The sequence below is a fragment of the Phoxinus phoxinus genome (genome assembly GCF_949152265.1).
Source record: "Phoxinus phoxinus genome assembly, chromosome: 22".
NCBI lineage: Eukaryota > Metazoa > Chordata > Actinopteri > Cypriniformes > Leuciscidae > Phoxinus > Phoxinus phoxinus.
In genome coordinates, this window is record NC_136897.1 from 1,761,815 (window position 1) to 1,787,682 (window position 25,868).

At 41.5% G+C, this 25,868-nt stretch overlaps 1 protein-coding gene across 11 annotated transcripts in view; it reads right to left on the reverse strand.

Moving 5' to 3' along the window:
• atp2b2 (ATPase plasma membrane Ca2+ transporting 2) overlaps nt 1–25,868 on the reverse strand; it is a 207,139-nt gene that overhangs the window by 126,513 nt on the left and 54,758 nt on the right. For 9 of the 11 annotated variants that reach the window (XM_079597530.1, XM_079597536.1, XM_079597533.1 and 6 more), the window contains exon 1: nt 5,819–5,938. The exons of 1 other annotated variant lie outside the window; for it this stretch is intronic. The gene's annotated coding sequence lies outside the window, so the exon portion shown is untranslated. Of the gene's footprint in view, nt 1–5,338; nt 5,479–5,818; nt 5,939–25,868 lie in introns of those variants that run through there. One more of the 11 variants, XM_079597529.1, reaches the window with a different exon arrangement.

Genomic DNA, 25,868 nt, shown 5'->3' on the forward strand with positions numbered 1-25,868 from the left:
TGAAGTTTTCAATGTGGCTCGGCTCATTTCATTTCTTCTCGCTGCCGTGTAGCTTCACAATAAGGACAGCTGTTCAGACGCCATTAAGAAAGTATTATACAACAGCTGCGTGAATCATATTTCATTCTGTGAGTCATGAGTTATAAAAGATAAATGATTTATGGCAGTTTAAGGCAGATTAGCCCATTTCCAGAGCAGTAATGCAGATTATTTACAGACTAACATGACAATTACTGTACTGTACTGTACTGTACACAATAAATCTGTAGAAAAACTACCACTGTGTATAATACAGCAACACACAAGCAGACCGCTGTGAAAAATCAATATTAACATTCCTTTGGTCACTATTTCTACGGATGTTTCTTAGTGTGTTCCTCCTCCTTCATTTTAAAGAGGTCATTGATCTTTTAAGAGGTCATTGCACAATAAAATATCTCAAAACTTCCTCATTAGTCCAAAAACAGCTTTTATTGAAACCAAGCTGCCAAAAGGACTCGTTTCGGAGAAGAAGAAGATCGACGCCCACTTCTACATCATTGACTCTTAAGCCACGCCCACCGATTTGTGAATGTCATTTAGTAGTAAATATGAGAGAGAGACTCCAACACAGGATGAATCCAGCAACAAAACATAGAGACGCCTCTGATTACATTTTGGTAAATGAACTATTTTAAATAAATTGCCAAATCGCGTCAGTAAGACAATATTCCTTTGTTCGCTTCATTTTCCTGCAGATTCGTCTTTAAACATGACACAGTTCGATGCAGAGAGACTGAAAATAAAAGATGATAGATGACTAATGTAATATAATAAAATGCATCACAAATACATAAGGAATAAATAAAGATGATTAATTACAGCGCCGTCTCAGAATAGAGAATCCTTGATATTTGAGGTTTAGGTTTGTTTTCTTCTGATTCAGGATCAGACTGAATTTCAGCGGTTGCCTTTTTTTTAACATTGGAATTAAAAAAAAAAATTCCACACGTGTAATGGCGGGAACATTGAAAATTATTTTTATATACAAAACTGTTACCCAATCATAGCAGTGGGCGTTTACTTCCAAGTCTTGAATGCGGCACGTCTATCAAAACTGACCGGATAGAAAAAAAGCTTATTACTTCTAAATTATGTTTTTTTTTTATGTAAATATGTTGCTATCATTATAAGTGGATATCGGAGGACATTATAAACATTTACTACTTTAATCAATATTGGGAAGCTGCTTTGAAACCATATCTGAATAAGATATTCATAATTTAAAGTAGTTCAACTACAGTCAAGAGTAGTTTACTGAGAAGTGCATTTGTTTTTAAATATGTTATAGTTTGTTCAAATGAATGATCTGTACAAACTGAATGAGACTTTCCCAACGAGAGAGAGAGAGAGAGAGAGAGAGAGAGAGAGAGAGAGAGAGAGAGAGAGAGAGAGAGAGCTTGTATTGTATTGCCTCAGGTTGTTTGGCTGTAAAACTGCGGGAACAACTCAATATGACAAAAACAACAATGTTTTGTCATGTTACACCACTGAAAAAAAGTATCCTGTTACTGTAAACGCTAAGAACAGCTGAAGTACTGTCACAAACACACATTACCACTGTCTCTACTGAACACGTCACATGGCGGCTTTTGTGTTCGGTGTGGACAGACTGATAGCATTAACTATACATTTATGAGACTGTACTTTCAGCATTGCTGGCTAAAATATGGTTTTAGGGTGAGTAAATGATGACAGACGTTTCATTTTCGCAGTTGTGCATTTACCTGCTTTAAATCTGCTTGAGTTTTAGTTAAAGAAGTTGGCAACAGCTCATTTTAATAGCATTAAACAAAATGCCTGTGTACCAAATACTGCCCTAAACCCTTGGGTCCCACGTCCTCCTCCTGGTGGCGTAACGCGGGATAGTGGACGAGCACCAGAGCCTCCAAACATCTACATGATATTAAACGATTAGTTCACTTCAGAATTAAAATGTGCTTATCATTTACTCTCCCTCAAGATATTCATGTCTTTCTTTCTTCAGTCGAAAAGAAAAGAAGGTTTTTGAGGAAAATATTCCAGGATTTTCTCCAGATAGTGACTTCAATGGCCCAACGGGTCAAAGGTCAAAATGTTAATTTCAGTGCCGCTGGTTTGCCTAGATAAGACTCTTATTCCTCGGCTGGGATCGTGTCGAGACTTTGAAGCTGCACTGAAACTCACATTTGGACCTTCAACCCGTGGCCTCGGGAAGTGTGTGTCGTAACCCAGCTGTGGGCTCGGGGAGTGTGTGTCGTAACCCAGCTGTGGGCTCGGGGAGTGTGTGTCGTAACCCAGCTGTGGGCTCGGGAGGTGTGTGTCGTAACCCAGCTGTGGGCTCGGGGAGTGTGTGTCGTAACCCAGCTGTGGGCTCGGGAAGTGTGTGTCGTAACCCAGCTGTGGGCTCGGGAGGTGTGTGTCGTAACCCAGCTGTGGGCTCGGGTAGTGTGTGCCGTAACCCAGCTGTGGGCTCGGGGAGTGTGCGTCGTAACCCAGCTGTGGACTCGGGGAGTGTGTGCCGTAACCCAGCTGTGGGCTCGGGGAGTGTGTGCCGTAACCCAGCTGTGGCCTCGGGAAGTGTGTGTCGTAACCCAGCTGTGGGCTCGGGGAGTGTGTGTCGTAACCCAGCTGTGGACTCGGGGAGTGTGTGCCGTAACCCAGCTGTGGGCTCGGGAAGTGTGTGCCGTAACCCAGCTGTGGGCTCGGGAAGTGTGTGTCGTAACCCAGCTGTGGGCTCGGGGAGTGTGTGTCGTAACCCAGCTGTGGGCTCGGGAAGTGTGTGTCGTAACCCAGCTGTGGGCTCGGGGAGTGTGTGTCGTAACCCAGCTGTGGACTCGGGGAGTGTGTGTCGTAACCCAGCTGTGGGCTCGGGGAGTGTGTGTCGTAACCCAGCTGTGGGCTCGGGGAGTGTGTGTCGTAACCCAGCTGTGGGCTCGGGGAGTGTGTGTCGTAACCCAGCTGTGGGCTCGGGGAGTGTGTGTCGTAACCCAGCTGTGGGCTAGGGGAGTGTGTGTCGTAACCCAGCTGTGGGCTCGGGGAGTGTGTGTCGTAACCCAGCTGTGGGCTTGGGGAGTGTGTGTCGTAACCCAGCTGTGGGCTCGGGGAGTGTGTGTCGTAACCCAGCTGTGGGCTCGGGGAGTGTGTGTCGTAACCCAGCTGTGGGTTCGGAAAGTGTGTGCCGTAACCCAGCTGTGGGCTCGGGTAGTGTGTGTCGTAACCCAGCTGTGGGCTCGGGAAGTGTGTGTCGTAACCCAGCTGCGGCCTCGGGAAGTGTGTGTCGTATCCCAGCTGTGGGCTCGGGTAGTGTGTGTCGTAACCCAGCTGTGGGCTCGGGTAGTGTGTGTCGTAACCCAGCTGTGGGCTCGGGGAGTGTGTGTCGTAACCCAGCTGTGGGCTCGGAAAGTGTGTGTCGTATCCCAGCTGTGGGCTCGGGTAGTGTGTGTCGTAACCCAGCTGTGGGCTCGGAAAGTGTGTGTCGTAACCCAGCTGTGGGCTCGGGAAATGTGTGTCGTAACCCAGCTGTGGGCTCGGGTAGTGTGTGTCGTAACCCAGCTGTGGGCTCGGGGAGTGTGTGTCGTAACCCAGCTGTGGGCTCGGGAAGTGTGTGTCGTAACTCAGCTGTGGCCTCGGGAAGTGTGTGTCGTAACCCAGCTGTGGGCTCGGGTAGTGTGTGTCGTAACCCAGCTGTGGGCTCGGGAAGTGTGTGTCGTAACCCAGCTGTGGGCTCGGGGAGTGTGTCGTAACCCAGCTGTGGGCTCGGGGAGTGTGTGCCGTAACCCAGCTGTGGGCTCGGGGAGTGTGTGTCGTAACCCAGCTGTGGGCTCGGGTAGTGTGTGTCGTAACCCAGCTGTGGGCTCGGGGAGTGTGTGTCGTAACCCAGCTGTGGGCTCGGGGAGTGTGTGTCGTAACCCAGCTGTGGGCTCGGGGAGTGTGTGTCGTAACCCAGCTGTGGGCTCGGGTAGTGTGTGTCGTAACCCAGCTGTGGGCTCGGGGAGTGTGTGCCGTAACCCAGCTGTGGGCTCGGGGAGTGTGTGTCGCAACCCAGCTGTGGGCTCGGGGAGTGTGTGCCGTAACCCAGCTGTGGGCTCGGGAAGTGTGTGTCGTAACCCAGCTGTGGGCTCGGGGAGTGTGTGTCGTAACCCAGCTGTGGGCTCGGGGAGTGTGTGTCGTAACCCAGCTGTGGGCTCGGGGAGTGTGTGCCGTAACCCAGCTGTGGGCTCGGGGAGTGTGTTTGGTAACCCAGCTGTGGGCTCGGGTAGTGTGTTTGGTAACCCAGCCGTGGGCTCGGGTAGTGTGTGTCGTAACCCAGCTGTGGGCTCGGGTAGTGTGTGTCGTAACCCAGCTGTGGGCTCGGGGAGTGTGTGTCATAACCCAGCTGTGGGCTCGGGTAGTGTGTGTCGTAACCCAGCTGTGGGCTCGGGTAGTGTGTGTCGCAACCCAGCTGTGGGCTCGGGGAGTGTGTGTCGTAACCCAGCTGTGGGCTCGGGAAGTGTGTGTCGTAACCCAGCTGTGGGCTCGGGGAGTGTGTGCCGTAACCCAGCTGTGGGCTCGGGTAGTGTGTGTCGTAACCCAGCTGTGGGCTCGGGTAGTGTGTGTCGTAACCCAGCTGTGGGCTCGGGGAGTGTGTGTCGTAACCCAGCTGTGGGCTCGTGAACGTCCGGCACATGACGCATCAGAGTGCAACATGTACTAACCTGATCCCCTACAGTTTCAATCAAACACACACACACACACACGCGCGCACGCCGGCGGTAATGAGTGAGCATCTCGCTGCCGGCACGATGAAGGACGATCCACAGCAACTTCTGCAGTCATTACAGCAGACACACATTTACAGCTGAGCACTTGTGCATATGACACCTACTGCGCGAGATAAACGCCGTCTGAAACTTATATAACCTTTGCATACATAAAATCTGTTGTATCAACATGTATCTCATCATGTATATTATATTAATAACAAGTATTCTCTGTAATAGTACATATGACCCTGACATATTTCAGCAATGAAACAGTAACTATATATATATATATATATATATATATATATATATCACTTTTTTTCAACATGTACGGTCAAACCAAACATTATTCAGACATCTTGCTATCCTAACTAACATAAATGAACTATAGTGTCATATACAAAAAAATATACAAAATGATTTATGGTGTCTGAATAATTTTTGGTTTGACTGTATGTTATTTTAAAAACAAGTATTCTCTGTAATAGTACATGCTATATGACCAGCTATGAAACTGACATGTTAATGAGGATCTGCTGACTTCGGTACGGACGAGATCCCCCTCGTGTTCTTACCTAGCGCATCCAAAAACACAGTTTTGTCGCAGTGAAGCTACGACTCTGGAGGTCACCGCCATGTGTCCTCTGAACACGATCTGAGAAACCTACATCCACACAACAAAGTTTACACTCATTCTGAAGCGGTCGAACTCAACAACAGCGGGTCGGAAACTGTCCCCAGCTAAATCTGTCTGTGCTCAGGCGTATCTGAGGGCACCCATGCAAGAGAGCTTTGACATAATCCCATTCAACTGTAACTGGAGCTTCCAATGGTAGAGAAAACAGCCGTGACACACTGGTCAGGAGATCATTTAAGACAGCATGAAACCCAATGCGTCCCCACCTGCCAGCGTGCCAACCTTCTGCGTGTGAAGGACACATGCGCTTCAGCACAGCTGCTCCGTGTTCCCGAACGCCACACTGGAGACCGCCGACGCAAACATGCATTCACTGTAAAATGAAGCGGTTCTAGTAGCAGAGGTGCGTTTTACTTACTGAACCAGACGATCATGTCAAATCCACAATGCCGTGAGTCTCAGAGAAGAGTAATCACCCTTCAGCATCTGTACTGAGAGACGCAAACACAGACTCAACCGTACCACACAACACACTGACGGGAGAGAGAGAGAGAGAGAGAGAGAGAGAGAGAGAGAGAGAGAGAGAGAGAGAGAGAGAGAGAGAGAGAGAGAGAGAGAGAGAGAGAGAGAGAGATGGAAAGAAAAGGAGAGCGAGGTGAAGGGAGGGGGTGAACCCTGCAGAACACACAGAAAGAGAAAGAGACATGAAGAGATGGGAATGAGAAACACTCAGATAGATAGATAGATAGATAGATAGATAGATAGATAGATAGATAGATAGATAGATAGATAGATAGATAGATAGATAGATAGATAGATAGATAGATAGATAGATTGATAGATCACTCATTCACACTCAAATATATATAATTCAAACTAACTGTCTAAAGCCCCTTTCACAGAGAGATTCCGGAAAATACACGGATAATGTGACCCGGGATCGTTTGATTTTGGTTCATTCACACTGCCAGTGATTTTCCGGGATCTGTGAGTGCGTTCACACATATCCCGGTAAGATCCCGTGAAGACACGTGACGTCAGGATGAGACGTGTAATGTACGTGTATGTGGATAGAGGAGCTCCTGGTCTCTGCTTCGATCCAGTTTGAAGACACTTTTTCGTTCTTTCTTTGTTGATAACGAACACAAACTTTCTAGAGTCGCGCGATGGCACGTGCGTCATCACTACGACACACCCCTTACGGCATTGATCCTGGCTTTTGTTCACACAGGGCGCGTTCTCGGACTGATCCCGGCAATGTTACCAGGTCCCCAACCCGGCATCAATCCCGGGACGTGTTTGTGTTCACACAGAAGGCACTCTGGCAATTTCGCGATTCACTTTTCTAACTGTAGTTAGTGTGTAATGTTGCTGTTTGATCATAAACAACATCTGCAAAGTTACAACGCTCAAACGCTTTTATAGAAATCGCTTTTTAAGGACTACAACAAACGGCTGGTAGGAACTACACAACATTCCTCCCAGGTTAGTGACATCACCAACCCTAAAATTTAAACCCCTCCCCCCGGAACACAGTTTATAGATTTTCATGACAGAATATGCTAATCAATAACTAGAAGATAACTACTCATAAGCTTCATAAATTCATCAACTATTCATTTTCAAGTGATCCTGACGTGCTCTGAAGACCTTAATTGGTTGCTTCAGGTGTGTTTGATTAGGGTTGGAGATGAACTGTGCAGGACAGTCGATCGCCAGGAGCAGGATTGGGCACCCCTGCTCTAAATTGTAATGTACACTTTCTGTAAAGCTGCTTTGAAAGTATGTGTATTGTGAAAAGCGCAACAAATAAATGTGAATTGGATGGATGAGTGGATGGATGGATGAGTGGATGGATGGATGGATGGATAAGTGGATGGATGGATGGATGGATGGATAAGTGGATGGATGGATGGATGAGTGGATGGATGGATGGATGAGTGGATGGATGGATGGATGAGTGGATGGATGGATGGATGGATGAGTGGATGGATGGATGAGTGGATGGATGGATGGATGGATGAGTGGATGGATGGATGTGTGGATGGATGGATGAGTGGATGGATGGATGAGTGGATGGATGGATGGATGGATGAGTGGATGGATGGATGTGTGGATGGATGGATGGATGGATAAGTGGATGGATGGATGGATGGAAGGATGGATGGATGAGTGGATGGATGGATGTGTGGAGGGATGAGTGGATGGATGGATGGATGGATGGATGGATAAGTGGATGGATGGATGGATGGAAGGATGGATGGATGGATGAGTGGATGGATGGATGGAAGGATGGATGTTTTATCTCTATACTGTCTTTACAAATGAGGATGCCCCCAAAAGGAGATTGTGTTTGAGTTTTAGCTCACTAACACTTCTGTGTACAGATTTGTCCCTGAAATATGGTGACGCTGGAACACACACACACACACACACACACACACACAGCTTCACTTCAGTCGAACTCACGGGTGTTTTGAAACACACTTCCTCACGGGACTGGAGTGATGCATGAGTCTCACGTCACGGTAAACAGGGTCTGTCGAATTCACCAGCCGGTGAGAGTCACGAGGACGCAGAATATGAGCTGAACGTGAAGGATTGTTGATTTGATGTGTAAATTCTATTTATGGAAAAAAAAAAACATTTATGACCCTGGATCCCAAACCCAGTCTGGAGCCGCACAGGTATATCTGTGGCAATAGCAACTATACAGTGTATGGGTCAAAATTATCCATTTTTCTTTTATGCCACAAATCATGAGGATATTAAGATCATGTTCCATGAAGATATTTACTGTAATTTACTGTAATGATTACTGTAATGCACTTTTTGTTGGTTTACCTGCTAAATCTATAAAACGCCTGCAGTATATTCAGAATTCAGCAGCACGTGTGCTCACATACACTTCACCCCGTCAGCACATTACAGGTGTGCTTTATAGTTTGCATTGGCTACCTGTCCAGTCACGCATTGCTTTTAAAACTCTCACACTAATATACAAAGCTACGCATGAAATAGCTCCTTCTTATATCTGTGACTTAGTCAGCCAGTACGCGCCTTCTCGTTCCCTTCGGTCTTCGGATTCTCTTACTCTTCAGCAGCCTCCCTGTAGATTAAAATCTATGGGGGAGAGAGCTTTCTCTGTTGCGGCACCCAGGTTATGGAATGCACTTCCTCTTATAGTTAGAGACGCTCCTACATTAGCCAGTTTCAAGAAGTTGTTAAAAACACATCTTTTTAAAATTGCTTACATAGACTGTCATGATTAGTATTTTTACTGGGTTGCACTGTAATGATTATTCTGTTTTACTCTTTTACTTCTGTATTTTACTTGTTTTACTGTCTTTAGCACTTTGGGTTTTAGAAAAGCGCATTATAAATAAAATGTATTATTATTATTATTATTATTTAGTAAATGTCCTACCGTAAATATATAAAACATGTATTTTTGTGAGTGAATGCAGCACAATCGTGAACATAAATGCACAACTTTAAAGGAGATTTTCTCAATGTTTACATTTTTTGCTCCTCAGATTCCAGATTTTCAATAGTTGTGTCTCGACCAAATATTGTCCTATCCTAACAAACCACAGATCAATGGAGAGATTATTTATTCAGGAGATTTCCAGAACCCTGAGCACAACAGAATGAACCGGAACGGCATCTTATAAATAACGCTCTGCAAAACAACATGCTCGATGCTCTAAGAAACAAATGCATTAATTCATCAAGGACACATTAAATGGATCAAAAGTGACAGTAAAGACATTTCTAATGTTGCAAAAGATTTCTACTTAACATAAAAGCTGAATATGACTTTTGTGTTGAAAAAAGTATCATGGTTTCCACAAAAATCTGTAGCAGCAAAACTGTTTTCAACACTGATAATAATCATAAATGTTTCTGGAGCATCAGATCATCATATTACACTGATTTCTGAAGGATCATGTGACACTGAAGACTGGAGTAATGATGCTGAACATCACATGAATAGATTACAGTTTATCATAAACTCATTCAGAAACCAGTTACTTTAATTTTTTATATTTTTGAACAAATGAATGCAGCTTTGGTGCGCAAAGAGACTTCTTTCAAAAACCGGTAACACTTTACAATAAGGTTCATTAGTTAACATGAACTAAGAATAAACAATACTTCTTTTATTAATCTTAGTAAATATTAATTTCAACATTTACTAATACGTTATTTAAATCAAAGGTTGTATTTGTCAATATTAGTTAATGCACTGTGAACTAACATGAACAAACAATGAACAGTTGGATTTTTATTAACTAACATTAACAAAGATGAATAAATACAGTAACAAATCTATTACTCGTTGTTAGTTCATGTTAGTAAATACATTAACTAATGTTAACTAATGAACCATGTTATAAAGTGTTACAGAAATTCCTTATACAATTCCTAATATATTCCATGATACAAGTTACATGTCATAACAAAAAATACAAATATATGTGATTAATTGTTTAGTAGTTGTGTAACTCATTCATTCTGTTTGTAACTGACAGTCCTGAAGTTAATCTTGAAGCATTCAGAGAGCCTTCATCCGGTCTCTGCGTGTCTGAGCGCCACATCTGTCATGTTCAGCCTAGTTCTGTCAGGACCGTTGACCCTTCGCAGGGAGCTTGATTGACAGGTGATCTGACCAATCATACTTCGCCATCCGCCATTTTGTCGGACAAAGCAGTCAGGAGAGTTAGTAGATTAACGTTGGAGGATTTGAGCTTGAGAAGCGGAGTGTACTGACGTCTCTCCGCGGTTAAAACAACATTCCTTCTGATGTTCATTCATGTTTATTTGATGCTATAAATGAACTAGAAGGAAGAGATGATCGGTTCACGAGCGGCTTTAACTGAGGCGACAGCGATCTGACACACACATTAAAGAGCAACAAAACGCTATTTATTGTTTAAAGTTCTTTTAAAATATGACCAAATTTGAAAGGTGAGACTGTGTTTAATAGGTTTAATATCAAAAGTAAACAAAAAGTAATCTGGTCTGTGTCTGTCAGTGTGTTCAGTGTCTCTCTGCTCCGCGATGTGTTTTTCACTGCGTGAGAACGTGTGTGTGAGAGAGTGGCGTGGCTTGTCGGACATAGTGACAGTAACTAAGGGGGGCGGGTCTTATAACGAACGGTCAATTAGCATACAGTTTGGATTGGCGGTCTGGTTCTGTTCTGGGCAAGAACTCCCAGCCTAGCATGGATAAGAGCAGCAATACCCCCCTCAGGGTAAACAGAACAGAACCAACATTAATGTATTGCAGATATCATTAATTCAGGATTTTAAAGTACAACATAATTCGAGAATTTATTCTGACTCAAGAGGAATCAGAACGCCAAATCCTGACTGGCGACAGGTGGAGCTGGGGAGGGAGGAGGGTAATGTGCTCCTGAGAAACACAATCGCTGCTGATAATACTGAAGAGCTGATATATGTATACTGTGATAGTGTCGTATTCCTATAGGTAGAGGATCATAGATATATACACTAGAAGTCGTCTTGGGGTTCTAAGCATGCGTCAAAACCGCCGCCATCTTGGAACAAGGGTCTTGTCATAGGAAGTAGCGACGCATTCGTTCGAATGAACTGCCATAGCCAAGGCGACATCTAGTGTATATATATCTATGTGTAGAGGATCAGCTGAGAGTCACTGATGAGAGCTGGACTAACTCATTTTCTTCATCATGGACTTTTAGTTTGTTTTCATGTTCATCATGTGTTTGTTCAGTTTCCCCGCTCCTCATTATTAGTTCATATGTGACATTATCTATTAATCATCCTCATTTGTGTTTGCTATATAAGTTGGTCCCTCACAATTATTCTCTGTCCGATCACCATTATGTGTAAGTGTGTGTGTGTGTGTGTGTGTGGTGTGTGTGTGTGTTTCTCAACCTGTTTGCCTGTCTTCTGGATTGTGAATAAATCTTTGTATTGGGAGTTATCTTCTTCTTCGTCTGCCTTCCTGCACCCCACCGTGACAACACCGAACTGATCACGTCCTCATGACCCACAGACGGGATGGGTGTGTGAGTGTGTGTTGTGCTGCAGGACAGATGGAGTGTGTGCCTGTGAATCGGGACGCCCCCGCACATCAACACTGCAGTGCAGCAAAGCCCTCGACAGAGAGGACCGACTCAAACCTGTGTGTCTAACGTCAGCACCGCGGCTCAATGTGTCCGTGTGTGTGTGAAAAGACACATTTCAAATCGTTCAAGAGGATAAAAGCCGGCGCACAATACTCAGATCTTCAAAATCTACCGATGTCTTAATTCAGAGGCGTGCTCATAGCTAATACAGGGCCAGGACTCCGACTCAAGTAGAGGTTACAAAAAATGTGTTCTAAGAATGTTTTGCTAATATTTTCATTAAATAATCAAGGTTGGAAAGGTCACGCGTGACATCGTTAAACATCCAGGATATGCACACGCCCATTTTAAACAATAAACTGACACAAATACACATATGTATCATTCAACATACAATAACTTTGAATGGTCCTCCTACTCCAAACTTGTAAACACTGGGTCGGTACTTCCGATTACGTCACGCGTGACCTTTCCAACGTGATGATGTAATGCGTGCCGCATCTCAGAGACGGTACACGACGGCATTTGGGCCGTATCTTACACGCAGCGCAAATTACTTTGTACTGGACGCATGTATCATTCCTATTCTGCATCCGCGCACAGCGGACTTTTCCCTCCACAGACACACGTCGGTAAATTAGGGAATGAACTTGCGCTCTGGGGGGCGGTTCAGTGAAAAGAGGAGTGTGTTCCGGCGCAAACGTTCCCTGGTGATATTCTGCAGTTTCAGAAAACAACTCCGCCACTGACCAGGAGAAACCGAGTAGCGGCGCCCGTACGTTAGTCAGATGGTATTTTAAGAGCGCGTGCTTGGCCATTATGTAGCGTGTGAACAACACACACACTTTGATTCTCTAATATAAACAGACGCAGCAGTTTTCATTTTTGCAAATCATACATTATTACAAGGAAAAATATTACCACAAGAGGGAAATCATTGTTGTGTCCGTGAAGATGTGATGAGATCCCCCGTTATAATAGTAATCCGCCGTTATATTAGCAATCCGCCGTTATAATAGCGATCCGCCGTTATAATAGCAATCCGCCGTTATAATAGCGATCCGCCGTTATAATAGCGATCCGCCGTTATAATAGCGATCCGCCGTTATAATAGCAATCCACCGTTATAATAGCGATCCGCCGTTATAATAGCGATCCGCCGTTATAATAGCGATCCGCCGTTATAATAGCAATCCGCCGTTATAATAGCGATCCGCCGTTATAATAGCAATCCGCCGTTATAATAGCGATCCGCCGTTATAATAGCGATCCGCCGTTATATTAGCAATCCGCCGTTATAATAGCGATCCGCCGTTATAATAGCAATCCGCCGTTATAATAGCAATCCGCCGTTATATTAGCAATCCGCCGTTATAATAGCAATCCGCCGTTATAATAGCAATCCGCCGTTATAATAGCGATCCGCCGTTATAATAGCAATCCGCCGTTATAATAGCGATCCGCCGTTATAATAGCAATCCGCCGTTATAATAGCGATCCACCGTTATAATAGCGATCCGCCGTTATAATAGCGATCCGCCGTTATAATAGCATTCCGCCGTTATAATAGCAATCCGCCGTTATAATAGCAATCCGCCGTTATAATAGCAATCCGCCGTTATAATAGCGATCCGCCGTTATAATAGCAATCCGCCGTTATAATAGCAATCCGCCGTTATAATAGCAATCCGCCGTTATAATAGCAATCCGCCGTTATAATAGCGAGCAATCCGCCGTTATAATAGCGATCCGCCGTGGAACAAGCGCGCCGGCTCTTAAAGGGAATGTGAGAGGACGCTCTGATTGGTTTATTTCACGTTACGCCCAAACCACAGCTATGAATAATGAAGCGACTTCAGACCAACACATTTTAGATTTGCGTCGAGCGCAAGAGTCGTTTATCCCGCCGGTATAATAGCAACAGCGCCGGGATCCGCCCACAGAGTTACTTGCGTTTCAGAGCATTACAATAGGGCCCTTAGTGGTTAAAAATATCATTTTTATTATTTTTTTTATCAAATGGCCGGTCGTTACACTAGATGCAACTCTTATTTCTCGGCTGGATCGCGTCGAGACTTTGAAGCTGCACTGAAAACTCACATCTGGACCTTCAAACCGTCGGTTGCCATTGAAGTCCATTATATGGAGAAAAATCCTGGAATGTTTTCCTCAAAAACCTTAATTTCTTTTCGCCCGAAGAAAGAAAGACGTGGACATCTTGGATGACGTGATGGTGGTAAGTATATTATCAAGTAATTTTTATTTGAAAGTGAACTAATCCTTTAATGTTATTGCGTTGGTGTAAATTGTATTGACTTTACTGAGGCCTACGATTGTACAGTTCCAAAAATGAATACAAAACCTTTACTAATAGACTGAAAACAAGCTGAATTTTTTTTTTATCCAATATTTGGTGATATGATAGCATAACGAGAGATTTATCAGCAATTCTTGACCGGGAACACCACGAGTGTAATAGCGTTTTCAACACAGTATTAAGTATTAAACACACACTAGACAGATTCACGTCTTTTGCAGTTTCTTGCACATGACACACTTAAGTTCTCAAATTAAAACAAGATCAACCTTTAAAGAACGTGTCTCTAGAGCTTTGCCGTTGTATTAACCGCAGAAACGTGTCTCTATGAACGGCTACAATCCAAAACTAACACAATCTGTGAATCACCAGTTTGACCCGAGATCAGTCAGCTCATCATCTTACATTAAATGCAGGTTATTAATGGACTGTCATTATCATTAAATCATTTAGCTCTCAGACAGAACAATAGGAAAATAATTATAAATCCACTAATCCAAATGATTTTTCCGTGGCCTCTGGCTTCAGCGACGGCACATGTTCCTCATGTCACGGGCTATTATTGGAGAGCGAGGTGTATTTTATTTATCGTGAGCCGGATTTGAGCTGCGCCTCGACACATTTCAGCTGAATCATACAGCGCTGGGCTAAATCAGGACCTCAGCTTCACATCTCCTGCTCAACACACCCACATGTGAGCATCAGAGACGCGAGCTGAACGCGAGAAACACTCAATCCGACACAAGACAGATGTGCACGGCCATGACCGATCCTCTGTGCATCAGTGCATGTGTGCCGCTCCAAAACCACAGAGATAACGCTCAATATACAATACATATATCAACACTTTATAGCACACGCATTGACCGTTTGTGACTTTTGTGACCAGTAGTGGGGCATGTTGTCACGGTATGGAGTTAGTTGTCACAATGGAATCCACTAATAAACAACATTATACTAAAAATAATAAAGTCTTTTCAGCTAAATTTGTATACCTAAAAGTTGGGATCAGTAACATGTAAATAATATAACATATTATTGTATATATATATATATATGGTAAAATTCGAAAAATGTTAATATCATGCAAAATAAATGATAATCATGCAAACAATGTGATAAATCATGCTAGCAACATGTTAAACATGTAAGTATTAGTTAATTCATGCTAGAAACATGTCAACAATGCCCTATATTATGTTCACAACATGTTTAAAATGTAAGTAATTAGTTAATTAATGCTAGAAACATGTTAACAATGCCCTATATTATGTTCACAACATGTTAAAAGCAATGCCCTAATTCATGCTATGTTAAATCATGTTAGCAACATGCTAAAAAATACTAGCAACATGTTAAAACATTGTAGGATTTTGCTAATTCATGTTAGAAACATGCTAACAGCACGTTATATTATGTTCACGACATGTTAAACATGTTAAAAACAATGCCCTAATTCATGCTAGTAACGTGTTAAATCATGCTAGCAAAATGCTCAAACATAATAGAAATGTGATAAACCAATAGGCTACTAGCAACATGCTAAAATATACTAGCAATATGTTAAAACATGCTAGCAGTGTCTAAAATATGCTAGAAATGATAATCATGCTAACAATGTGATAAATCATGCTAGCAACATGCTAAAACATACTAGCAACATGTTAAACATGTCATTAATTAGTTAGTTCATGTTAGAAACATGTCAACAATGCCCTATATTATGTTCACAACATGTTAAAAGCAATGCCCTAATTCATGCTATGTTAAATCATGCTTGCAACATGCTAAAAAATACTAGGAACCTGTTAAAACATTTTAAGATTTTGCTAATTCATGCTATAAACATGCTAACAACGTGTTATATTATGTTCACATGTTAAAACATGTTAGCATTGTGTTAATTTGTTCAGAAAACATGATAAACATGCTAGCAATGTATTAAATCAAGCTACAAAGACACTTGCAATGTTACATAATGCTTGCAATGATACAACATGCTAGCAATGCTAATTCATGGTATACTCAATCATTTTTAAAATTTTTAAATGTTTTAGCAAGAACACAGGGCCTATGTAATGAAACATTGCTTGAAGGTGAAGTATGAATCATAAGTGATCACACACTAACTGCGTCCTATCATGAGTTCGCCAGTAGCGGCTCAAACTCACACTAATGCGCCGAGACATCGGCACGAAGCACTGCAGAAGAGTCGCTACACGAGGTCACGACAGCAGCTATTAGCCTTTACACACCGCAAACTCAACAGCTTCTCCCGCGTGCGGTAGTGTTTTAGCTAATTGGAGAGAGTCCTGAAGACTGTGACCCTTCCCTGAACCCTGAACCGCACACGTACGCCACGCTGACCACGACACATCCAACACTAGAATCCGTAGAGATGGGGCTTGATAACACGCTTTCACAGACACAATTATTAACTAAATAAGGCATCTTCTGTTATAAAGTCAGAAAAACGAAGTGAACCAGACATTCTGTGCATGATTGATCAGAATCAAGAGTGGTTTTCCCATAGACTGTAAAATAACATGGACGTGGTGTGTGTGACGTCACTCGTAGTGTTTCTGAAGAGCATTTTTGAAGCCTAAAGTGGGCGGAGCCGGCCGTTGCCATCTTAGCCGGCTAGTAGAGACATCAGCGGAAATCCACCTGTCACTCAAGTGGCCACACCCTTAATTATACAGAACTTTAAGGCTTTGTTTTATCATTTAAATGGATGAGTTATAAAAAAAATTCACCCCCTCACAGTCGTCATGAAGAGCAAAATTAGCTATATAGACCAAAACCACTTTTTGCACCAGGCTGTTTTTTCTGCTGTAAAGTTGGGCATATTAACATGCGGGTCTATGGGATTGAGTCTCCTCTGCAGCCGGTCTCTAGTGGCCAGTGGATGAACTGCACTTCAGTGTTGGTTTCAACATTTGAAGGTTGCAGCTTGGTTAAAACATGTTAAAAGTAATGCTAGTTCATAGTAACATGTTTAATCATGTTAGCAACATGCTAAAACATACTAGCAACATGTTAAAACATGTTAGAAATTTGCTAATTCATGCTAGAAACATAACAGCACGTTATATGTTCACGACATGTTAAAACATGTTGAAAACAATGCCCTAATTCATGCTAGTAACGTTTTAAATCATGCTAGCAAAATGCTCAAACATAATAATGTGATATTGTGATATCATGTGATAAAATGTGATAAAGAAATGTGATAAACCAATGCTAGCAACATGCTAAAATATACTAGCAATAAGTTAAAACATGCTAGCAGTGTCTAAAATCATGCTAGAAATGATAATCATGCTAACAATGTGATAAATCATGCTAGCAACATGCTAAAACATACTAGCAACATGTTAAACATGTAAGTAATTAGTTAATTCATGTTAGAAACATGTTAACAATGCCCTATATTATGTTCACAACATGTTAAAGAGCACCTATTATGGAATTTTGAAATGTACCTTTCATGTAGTGTGTAACATAGATCTAAGTGAACAAAAACATCCTGCAAAGTTTGAAATATGAAAGTGCACCGTATATAAAGTTATTGTCTTTCAAAAGTGAGAGTCGACTCTGAGTCATTTTTATGAATCGTTAGAAGACCGAAGCTTTTTCTCTGACTAGATGACGTCAACTTGTCAAGTTATTTGAATACGATACGCCCACTTATTGCGCTCCAAGGCCAGCAGGGAAACATGGCGACGAGACGCTGTGTTCTGAAGTGCGACTCAAAAGCAAACTTTTTTCATCTGCCCAAGGAGGAGCATTTGAAGACTAAGTGGCTACAATTCATACATACAACTATACCACAGAAGTATAGTCCGAGTCTTGTGCTTTGCTCGCGCCATTTTGAAGACGATTGCTTTTTAAATGCAATCAAACTTGGATTCGCGAGCCGGCTGATATTGAAGGAAGGTTCAGTTCCAAGTGTATTTGCATCAGCTTCCTCCTCCGTATCACAACCTGTAAGTGTTATTAATAATTTTTGCTTTTATATTTTATGGAGCATGCTTAATAATAATTTTGTTTGTTGTGTAAGCACCGTTTAGCTTCTAGGTCTTCAATGACAATTGTATTGAGATATGTGAAGTGTTTGTCGTTGTTTTCGGAGTTGTCTTAAAGAATAGATTAATACCTCGTAGTAACGTAACTGCATTTTTTTTGTTGTAAAAACGTTATGTTTATGCATCGGGCTAACGCAAACAAAGACTGATTGTGCTTTTACAATATGAACTCTGGGCTATGCTCGCTAACGTAACATTAAATTATTTATATTATTTTTCGTTTTTTACTACAAACTATAAAGTAGTGGACTATAATCATTATTATAATACAATTTAATTGATAAAAGCATCATTGTACTCCGTGTTAAAAATAAGTATTATCTCTGTAAACACTGCTGGGTCATCTGACCAATCATCGCAGATTAGCGTCGCGCAGAGGAGGGGTTTGAAAAACGAGTCGTTGAACGATTCATTTGGGAGTCGGTGAGCAAATCAGGTAAAAATAAATGCATATTATACGAAAACAAAAGTGTTTTTTGTCATTGCATGCATGTAGAACTGTTGTTGGGGACTCCCTAAACAACATTAGGAACATTTTAAATGTCATAATAGGTGCCCTTTAAAAGCAATGCCCTAATTAGCGTTGCCACCCGTCCCGGTTTTCCAGGGATTGTTCTCTTTTTTGAGTGACAGTCCCGGAAAATGTATATTCTTTCCCGGGACACGAATTGTCCCGTTTTTTTTTTTTTTGTGTGAAAATGTACTTCTAAAGTAGAATTTCCTGGTTTCAAATTAAACCGTTTCCGTCTACTGTTACTGTGTTTTCTTCATGGTTGTGTACATCCAATCCTGTGTCCATAAACGGGTAAAAACCATAGACAGTATATAAGACGGACACAGCGACCCCATAGATTTCAACGGAGAAAAGTGAAGCCCATTAGAAGCATCACTTCCTGATCGCCAGGCGAACTGCGCAGACTCAAACTGAGCTTGATGACGTAGATGTGACGTGTGTCTGACAGCTGTCAGTCTTCTAGTAGATGTGCCGAGAGAAATCTGGATCATTCCCTTCCGAATCTCTCAGAGACGGAGAGCGTGAGCATTAGCTGTCCATGAGCTAGCAGCGGGAGCAACTTTATCACTCTCTGTGGGCTTCTCCCTTCACTTTACCAGACTTTATGTCTCCACGTCCCCCGATTGCCCGTGAGCTTCTCCGCCGGTCTATACGGTAATCTCTCGACTGTGCGACAGAGAGTCGGGTGGGTTATGACGCAATCGTTAACCTATTTTTTACAAAAACTGCTTCTACGGGGCCATAACGTAAGATACAAGGTAATGGAGTCTTTTATATGTTGTCGTGTTTCTTTAGAAATAAACAATGGACAAATGGAGTCTTTGGACGCCTCAGATGTAAAGTTATTCGCTGTCAAAGTGACGCAAAAATGAATGGGAGTCAATGTAATGCTAACAGCATGTGAAGTTCTGCTACAATGGCGGCGCCCGGGGAGGCTTCAGTGTCCGGCGGATGGATTACCGCCTTGGTAAAAACGGGTAAAACAGTGGATTGGCCAATGCCAGGCGTTTACTTTTATTTGATTGGAAGCTCAACTTATCGCCTAGCAACTGCCTGTGCTGTCGGTCGGTCGGTCGGTCGGTCGCACGCGCATCAACACACATCCAGGACTAAACAGCGTGAGCAGTTGTTAGCTAGCTTTTTAAAAACGTTCTATTTACATCTATTGTGTGAAATGGGGAGAGAGACGGACGAGGAGGATAACACAACAAAATCGGATGAGCCACCAGTGTCAAAGAAAAAACTATTTACAACCTACAATACAGACTGGGCGAAAAGAGAAAACTTTTCTGAATGGGAAAATATTTTCCCCCTTACACCAACATCATGTTAGCCGGAAAGTTAATACATCGTAACAACGTGCTAACAAACATGCAAGCAACGTGCTAAATCATGTTAGAAACCTGCTATCAACATGCTAAACAATGTGCTAAATCATGCTACAAACATGCTAGCACTGTGCCGATTAATGCTAGAAACATGTTAACGACATGCTTAAAACGCGTTAGCAATGAGCTAAAGCATGTTCTTCTGTACAGCCTTCAAAATCTTCATACTTTAAGCTTTCAGGCTTTCTCAAGCCAACATTAAAGTTTGTGTTTTTAATCTACCGGTAGTTGCACTGAAGGTTAATTTCCATACGCACTGTACCTGAAGAGAGGATATGAACACACGTCTGGATTATTCAATACTAATAACGCTTTCAATGCATCTGCTGCTGACAAAACATCAACATCTGTATGATTTCCATCGCTCTCTGATGTCGAACGAGTCGTTAAAATGCACGCTGTGAGGAAGACAGCTTTACGGCCTGATGAACCGCAGCGATGAGGCCACGGCTGCACACACCTCCAACAATCCAACAGCATTTACTCTGCTAGCGCTTGCCTCTGAGCAGTGTAACTCAGACTATCCGTCCTTCAAGGACTCCAGACGCAGGACTGCAAGATGGATGGGTTCATTTCGCTCGCAAGGACAGGTTTAAAATGCAATGACTTCATACAGTTGCCTTGACCCTTTCTGGAGACATTTCCACTCCATCGCTGCCATTCTGAGCTCGTGCTAGCAGCACATACGCCACTGCATTTCTCAAAAGCATCATCTATGCATCCACTCTATAATAAAAGTGCCTCAGATCACTTGTAAGTTCATTATATGTGTAAGGAATTATTCATCAATAAAAGCCTCGCCCAAAACCATATGATATATGATAGGAACGATCATGTGATTCTTTTCCAAATAGTGACATTGAAGAAGTGCACTTGATTAAATTGAATGCATATGGTGACGCATTCCTGCAACATACATATTCTTTTTTTTTACACACAATTATGTCGTAATAACGTTGTATAGTGACGTGTAATATGCCTTTATCAACATTAGAGAACTGACACAGCGGCGCCCCCCTTTTTTTTTAATAGACATGAAAATGCACATTCCGAACTTAAATGGTTGTAATTAAAGAATGCTTTGGAATATAGATGTAAGATTGGTCTTGTTTTAAAGAACACATTTGGCAGATTTTTTTTATAAATTAAGAAAGTTAAACAGAAAAAAAGTAATAGAAGTTTGAGTTTATGAAAATGTACAATGTAAAAAAAATTTATATTCATATTTTATATAAAATAGATATTTTCAAAACCTGGTGGACTCTAAAAATGCACACAAAAAAAATCGAAGCAAAAAATCTGAACAGGTTGTGTTTCAAATGTTAGGTTGATATCTCAGTAAATGAGCGTTCAGTGAGATTTAGTTTGGGCGCAGTACCACACTTCTCCACTAGTGGACATTACTGCCCATATAAGGGCGCCTCCATCTCCATATGTGGTTTGAGTCTGAACCATTATTATTACAATTTTCATACGATTTATGAAGTAGACATCCTATTCAGAAGTAGTGTTGGAAGTTTGGCAGATTTTGAAATGAATTAAACTTCTAAGAAACACAGAAGATCACGTATGTGCATTATAGCTCGCTGACACATCACTAGTGCTGAATCTATTATTATTTCCTTTATATTTAAAACATTTTTAGAGCTTTTTTTTTCTAAAATAATTGAATGGATGCTATCTTTTGAACTCTTGGCATGAAAACAAACTGAAGTTTCTACCATTCTTTCATGATTTTTCATGTTCATCACTATTTCAAAATAAAGGTCTGAACACGCCTCAGGAGCATGAACACATTCTGGTTGGCTCCTCTGTAATTTAATTTGAAAATCAGTCAGCAAATATGTAAACTAGAGATTGTAAGCTTTCAAATGATATATAGTTTGTCAAGTTTAGGTTTAGGTTTAGTATAGGATTATGTAAAGGCTGTGCCAATATAAGGGTTAAAGCGATATAACATCTCGTTATTACGACATAATTGTGTAGACAAAATTATATATATGTGGCAGCAATGCACACTTGAAGGATAGGCTTTTTTTTTTTAACTGTACTTGCAGATATGATATTATTGAAATAAAAGGTCACTTATGTGGATTAAAAGAGAGCACACTTTCATGACTGTTTACACTTTGAAAAAGAGCACTTTAGTCATAATGTCAAATTAAATGTTTTACTTTAAAGTACATTTAAAGAACTAATTTTGAAGTGTTTGCTAACATACTAAAGCACGTTAAGTACTTGATTATAATTTTAACTGTAGTGAGTTCTTAGATATTAAATTTAAAGTTAATATATCAATATATTTAAAAGCATGACGTACAAGTTTCAATAGAAATTATAGTTTAGTGTACCATAAATGCATTCAGCAGTTCACTTTAACCATATTTAAGACAAGCGAAGTAATAAAATTACATATAAAGATGTAGTCCTACTTAGGTTGGTCCAAAGCTCAGCTAATTTAATTTAATATACATTTAAACCATAATACATTTTCATTTAATTTCAATTAAGATGCATTTAAGTGTCCGAAAATATTACATTCACTACATATTTTTTGTGTAATAAGTTCTATTCTTTTTAATAAGTGCACTTTATTTTCTCAAGGGTGCATCCGTCAACTTTTAAACGACAAAAAATCAATATATGCTAAAAATCTTCCCGCTGCTGTAGCTCTTAATTATCATAATTATGATTGCGAATATTCAAACTTGGTCCATCAAGCCAATAATGACTTATATATCCTATGTACTAGTAAACATAAAATGCAATTAAGTAATTATGAGTTATTAATGCAATTATGCAATCAACCAACAACAACAACAACAAAAAAACAACCAAAGTACACATAAATTACAATATTTTATTGTGAAAGCATGGCACTTTATAAAGTCTATTACTGCTTTAATCACGTCATTTTGCTATTGCTGAAAGTGCAAACTCATAACTTCAGAGGATTATTCATATAATAGGAGCTAAAGAGCTTCTGTATTTGTGTATTAGTCACAGATTTCACCCCGTCAATGACATAACTGAAGTATTTTTACACCGGAAATCTGAAAAAATGCCTCTAATCACAGCGCTAGCAGGTACAAAAGCTACTTTCAGTGCGTTTGCTCCTTTGGGGCTTCCAGGAAAGGCATAAGGCCGATTTACTGAACACTTTTGCTGAACAGCTTGTCTAAAGTAATAGGCATCATGTGACAGGGTCACAGGCTCTCGGCACTCGGTCTATTAAACAATGCTTTGACCCTCAGATCCACTGAGTTCTGGCCAGTTGTTACAGATGGACAGGTTATAAATGCTGCAATTACATAACAAATGACCTCTGAGTGAACAGGCACCATTTAAAAGCTCTCAAATTATAGCCTTGGGTAAAAAAAACCACTTCAGTTTCAGACAATAGTGTGTTCAGTAAACGTGTGATCGTTGTCTTCATCTAACGAAGTGCAGCGCAGATGTCGTTTCATTTTTTTTTTTTTGTCTAATACTTTGGTAATTCCAGCATTTTTAAAGAGCTTAGGGCCGCGTGTACCATTCAGTTTCACGGACGTCAGAGCCCGTCTGAAGGTTCATCAAAGTGCGCAATATTAAAAGCGCGGACTATGGACATACAGAACGGTTGCACCATCCTCCCCCTGCAATGCTGATCTAGCCAATGAGTTTCTATTCATAATGTAATTTTTGCCTTCATGAAAACGGTAAATCCGGGCTAATCTCTCCGTCCCCCTGGGCTCGGGATTAGTGCGCTGCATTAGAGCTAGGTGGACATGCTGTACTTCAGTTTCATTGGGCTTTCAATTGATTGAGCACTGAAAAACACATCATAAAACTAATATCAGAAAGTCTCTTATTAATAATGCCAAATATTATTTTGAATCAATGAGCAAGGTGAACTTTAGAAATCTCACAGTAGAAGAGTGAGGTTGTGTCGGCTCCTGTAACACAATGTGTTGGGTAAAGCATGGCGGGTGTCCAGAGAGATTATAAGTATGATTTAACCTTTAGCATAGTGAGATGGAAAACACAAACACACACACACACACACAAACACACACACCACTGCTAATATATTCAGCTGCATTCAGTGTCATTCAACGCTTCTCAAACCGTTCAGGTCAAGTACCACTTTTAAAATCAGAACATCAACACCAATGTTCTTGAACAGGAACAGGAAACAGATATTTCAAACTTAAAGGGATTGTTCACCCAAAAAAAAAAAAAAGGTCATAATTTACTCATCCTCATGTCGTTCAAAACCTTTGAGACTTTCATTCATCTTCAGAAACAAAAATTAAGATATTTTAAAGAAACCTGAGAGATTTATGTTCCTCCATTGACAGTCCATGTAACCATTTTGACATTTCAAAAAGAGATTGCAAAACTAATCCAAATGAATCAAGCAGTTTAGTTAAAATGTTCTGTTGAGACTTGATCGCTTTATATGATATAGACATTATTAATCTGCGAACATAGACTTACTTGCTTGACGACTAACATGAGAATGAATGAACCTCATTGGTTCTTGCAGAAGATCAAACGTGATGCGTAACACGAGAATGAACCTCATTGGTTCTTGCAGAAGCTCAAACGTGATGCGTAACACGAGAATGAACCTCATTGGTTCTTGCAGAAGCTCAAACGTGATGCGTAACACGAGAATGAACCTCATTGGTTCTTGCAGAAGATCAAACATGATGCGTAACACAGGAATGAACCTCATTGGTTCTTGCAGAAGATCAAACATGATGCGTAACACGAGAATTAACCTTGTTGGTTCTTGCTGAAGCTCAAACGTGATGCGTAACACGAGAATGAACCTCATTGGTTCTTGCAGAAGCTCAAACGTGATGCGTAACACAGGAATGAACCTCATTGGTTCTTGCAGAAACTCAAACGTGATGCGTAACACGAGAATGAACCTCATTGGTTCTTGCAGAAGCTCAAACGTGATGCGTAACACGAGAATGAACCTCATTGGTTCTTGCAGAAGCTCAAACGTGATGCGTAACACAGGAATGAACCTCATTGGTTCTTGCAGAAACTCAAACGTGATGCGTAACACGAGAATGAACCTCATTGGTTCTTGCAGAAACTCAAACGTGATGCGTAACACAGGAATGAACCTCATTGGTTCTTGCTGAAGCTCAAACGTGATGCGTAAGACGAGAATGAACCTCATTGGTTCTTGCAGAAGCTCAAACGTGATGCGTAACACGAGAATGAACCTCATTGGTTCTTGCAGAAGCTCAAACGTGATGCGTAACACAGGAATGAACCTCATTGGTTCTTGCAGAAACTCAAACGTGATGCGTAACACAGGAATGAACCTCATTGGTTCTTGCAGAAGCTCAAACGTGATGCGTAACACAGGAATGAACCTCATTGGTTCTTGCAGAAGATCAAACGTGATGCGTAACACAGGAATGAACCTCATTGGTTCTTGCAGAAGCTCAAACGTGATGCGTAACACAGGAATGAACCTCATTGGTTCTTGCAGAAACTCAAACGTGATGCGTAACACGAGAATGAACCTCATTGGTTCTTGCAGAAACTCAAACGTGATGCGTAACACGAGAATGAACCTCATTGGTTCTTGCAGAAACTCAAACGTGATGCGTAACACAGGAATGAACCTCATTGGTTCTTGCAGAAGCTCAAACGTGATGCGTAACACGAGAATGAACCTCATTGGTTCTTGCAGAAGCTCAAACGTGATGCGTAACACGAGAATGAACCTCATTGGTTCTTGCAGAAGCTCAAACGTGATGCGTAACACAGGAATGAACCTCATTGGTTCTTGCAGAAGCTCAAACGTGATGCGTAACACTAGAATTAACCTCATTGGTTCTTGCAGAAACTCAAACGTGATGCGTAACACGAGAATGAACCTCATTGGTTCTTGCAAAAACTCAAACGTGATGCGTAACACAGGAATGAACCTCATTGGTTCTTGCAGAAGCTCAAACGTGATGCGTAACACAGGAATGAACCTCATTGGTTCTTGTAGAAGATCAAACGTGATGCGTAACACAAGAATGAACCTCAT